The sequence below is a fragment of the Orycteropus afer genome, unplaced genomic scaffold, assembly GCF_000298275.1.
Source record: "Orycteropus afer afer isolate SDZICR_OR568_19922 unplaced genomic scaffold, OryAfe1.0 scaffold00641, whole genome shotgun sequence".
Lineage (NCBI taxonomy): Eukaryota > Metazoa > Chordata > Mammalia > Tubulidentata > Orycteropodidae > Orycteropus > Orycteropus afer.
Window position 1 is genome coordinate 290,567 of NW_006922228.1, and position 4,186 is coordinate 294,752.

Below are 4,186 nucleotides of genomic sequence, written 5' to 3' on the forward strand. Positions count from 1 at the left end.
GCTGTAAAGTCAGATACAATTCATAGTGACCCTCTCCTTGGGTTTCCAAGGCAGTATCACTATGGAAGTAGATTGCCAACCCTTCTTTCCAAGGAGTGGCTGGTGGGTCTGAACCACCCATCTTCTGTTTAACAGATAAATCTCCACCATTTGCCTATCAGTTTGTCATACTGTGGTGGCTTGGATGTTGCAGTGAGGCTGGAGGTATAGCTGGTGTTTCAAATACCAGCAAGATCACACATGGTGGACAAGTTTCAATGGAGCTTCCAAATACCTTTTTTCAACAACATAAATGGCAGCTATACACTTGGACTTCCCAGATGGAATGCACAAGAATCAGATTGACTACATCTGTGGAAAGAGCCAATGGAGAAGCTTAATATCATTGGTCAAAACAAGACAAGGAGCTGACTGAAACACATCATCAATTACTCATATGCAAATTCAAGTTGAAGGTGAAGAAAATTAAAACAAGTCCATGAGAGCCAAAATATGATATTGATTACATCTCACTTGAATTTAGAGATCATTTGAAGAGTAGATTTGAAGAATTGAACACCAATGACCAAAAACCAGAGGAATTGTGGGATGACATCAAGAACTTCATACATGAAGAAAGTAGAAGGTCATTAAAAAGACAGGAAGGAAACAAAAGACCAAAATGGATGTCAGAAGCAAGTTTGAAACTTTTGAATGGAACAGAGCTAAAAAGAATGGAAGAAATGGTGAGATTAAAGAGCTGAACAGATTTCAAAGGACAGCTTGAGAAGACAACACAAAGTATTATAATTTAATGCACAAAGGCCTGGAGTTAGAAAATCAAAAGGGAAGAATATGCTTGGAATTACTTGACTGCTAACCAGAAGGCTAGTGGTTCAAACCCACCAGCCACTCCTCAGAAAGAATGTTGGGCAATCTACTTCAGTAATGATACTGCCTTGGAAACCCAAGGGGGGGTCGTGATGAGTTGGGTTTGACTTGGCAGTACATAAAAACAACAACAAGAACAGAACTGAAGAACAAATTCAGTCCTCGAGTTGAAATATTGAAGGATTCAATGGGCAAACTATTGAATGATGTGGGAAGTATCAAAAGAAGATGGAAGGAATACACAGAGTCACTGCACAAAAAAGAATTGGTCGATGTTCAAGTATTTAAGAAGGTAGCATATGATCAAGAACCAATGGTATTAAAGGAAGAAGTCCAAGCTGCACTTAAAGAAATGGCAAAAAAAAAAAAAAAAAAGACTCCAGAATAGCTGGAATATCCATTGAGATGTTTCAACAAACTGATGGAGCACTAAAGGTGCTTACTTGTTTATGCCAAGAAATTTGGAAAAGAGAAACCTGGCCAACTGACTGGAAGACATCCATATTTGTGCCCATTCCAAACAAAGGTGATCCAACAGAATGTGGAAATTATCAAAACAATATCAATAATATGACACGCAAGCAAAATTTTGCTGAAGATTATCCAAAAATGATTGCAGCAGTATATTGACAGGGAACTTCCAGAAATTCAAGCTGGATTCAGAAGAGGCCAAGGTACAAGGGATATTGTTGCTGATGTCAGATGAATCTTGACTGAAAGCAAAGAATACCAGAAAGATGTTTACCTTTATTTTATTGACTATAGAAAGTCATAACAAATTATAGATAATATTGTGAAGAATGGAAATTCCAGAACTCATAATTGTGCTCATGAGGAACCTGTACCAAGAGGCTGTTGTTCTAACAGAACAAGGGGATACTGCATGGTTTAAAATCAGTAAGTGTGTGTCAGGGTTATATCTTTCCACTATATTTATTGAATCTGTCTGCTGAGTGAATAATCTAGGAAACTGGACGATATGAAGAAGAATGTGGCATCAAGATTGGAGGAAAACTTATTAATAACCTGTGATATGCAGATGACACAACTTTGCTTGCTGAAAATGAAGATGACATGAAGCATTTACTGATGAAGATGAAAGAATACAGTTGTCAGTATTGATTACATCTCAAAATAAAGAAAACAAAAATCCTCACAACTGGACTAATAAGCAACATAATACTAAATAGAGCAAAGATTGAAGTTGTCAGGGATTTCATTTTACTTGGATCCACAATCAACACTCATAGAAGCAGCAGTCAAGAAATCAGATGTCATATTGCACTGTGAAAATCTGCTGCTAAAGATTTCCTTAAAGTGTAAAGAAACAAAGAAGTCACTTTGAGGACTAAGGTGTGACTTATACAAGCCATGGTATTTTTAATTATCTTATATGCACGTGAAGATTGAATAATGAATAGGAAAGACTTAAGAAGAGTTGATGCCTTTGAATTATGGTGTCAGTGAAGAGTATTGAATATACCATGGACTGCCAGAAGAACGAACAAATCTGTCCTGGAAGAAGTGTAGCTGTAATGCTCCATGGAAATGAAAATGGCCCAACTGTCTCCTAATTTGGTCATGTTATCGAATGAATCATTCCCTGGAGAAGGCTATCATGCTTGGTAAAATAGAGGGTCAATATAAAAGGAGAAGACTCTCAACAAGATGGAATGACACAGTGGCTGCAACAATGGGCTCAAGTATAGCAAGGATTGTGAGGCTGGAGCAGGACCAGGCAATGTGTCGTTCTGTGTACATAGAGTTGCTAGGATTCAGAGATGACTTCATGGCACCTAACAATAACATACTTATATATGTATAAATCCCACCAGGCACTCCTCAGAAGGAAGGTTGGGCAATCTACTTCCATAGTGATACTGCCTCCAAAACACAAGGAGGTGGTCACTGTAAGTAGGACCTGACTTGATGGCAGTGAGTTTGGTTATACACACACACACACACACACACACACACACATACATACATATATACCAGCCATTCCTCGGAAGGAAGATAGAGCAATCTACTTCCATAGTGATACTGCCTCTGAAACACAAGGAGGCGGTCACTGAAAGTAGGACCTGACTCGATGGCAGTGAGTTTGGTTATTACATACACACACACACACACACACACATATACATATATACCAGCCATTCCTCGGAAGGAAGATAGGGCAATCTACTTCCATAGTGATACTGCCTCCGAAACACAAGGAGGTGGTCACTGTAAGTAGGACCTGACTCGATGGCAGTGAGTTTGGTTATACACACACACACACACACACACACATATACATATATACCAGCCATTCCTCGGAAGGAAGATAGGGTAATCTACTTCCGTAGTGATACTGCCTCAGAAACCCAAGGAGGGGTCGCTATGAGTCAGGTCTGACTCAACAGCACATAACAACAACAACAACATACACACATATATATAATACATATATTATGTATATATATATACATATTATGAAAGCTCTGGTGCCATAGTACCTAAGGCATTTGACTGCTAACCAGAAGGCTGGCAGTTCAAACCCAACAGCTACTCCTTGAAAGAAAGGTTGGGCAATCTACAATCTACTTCCGTATTGATACCACCTCAGAAATCCAAGGAGGGGTTGCTATGAGTCAGGTCTGACTCCATGGCAGTGCATTGCACTGTGTATATACATATTATATATATTTTATGTATATATTCCAACTCATAGTGACTCTGTACAACAGAATGAAACACTGCCCAGTCCTGTGCTATCCTCAGTATAAAAAGATGATAGATAGATAGATGATAGCTAGCTAGCTAGTTAGATTTATCTCAAGGAAATAGCTTATGCAGTCATAGAGGCTGGCAATCTCAAATCCATGGGTCAGATGTCAAACCTGAGGCTTCTCCTGACTCGCTTAGCTGTAGGGGCTGACAAAGACAAGATTGGTAGCCCATAAAGCAACCTGTTGTCTTTGGAGGCTGATGAATCCAAGTTGTGCAGGTATGATGGCAGACTGTTGGCTGACAGGTTCTGAAGGCAAAAGTTCTGAAATTGGCAGCCAATATCACAGGACACTCATTCAAGTCCAGGAACTCAAGGTGAGATGATGAAGAGCCAGCTGCAATATCCACATGAAGCAAAACGCCAGAGATTTTTGCCTGGTCATTTACATTTATTAGAGGCAGGCTACATCACTGAGTGAGTTCTCTTTCAACTGATTGGCTTCTCATAGCAGATCTCATCATGAAAGTGATTTCATTATATCAAATTTCATCATAGGTGATGATTAAATTATAACTGCTAAATCACTGAGAATCATGGCCC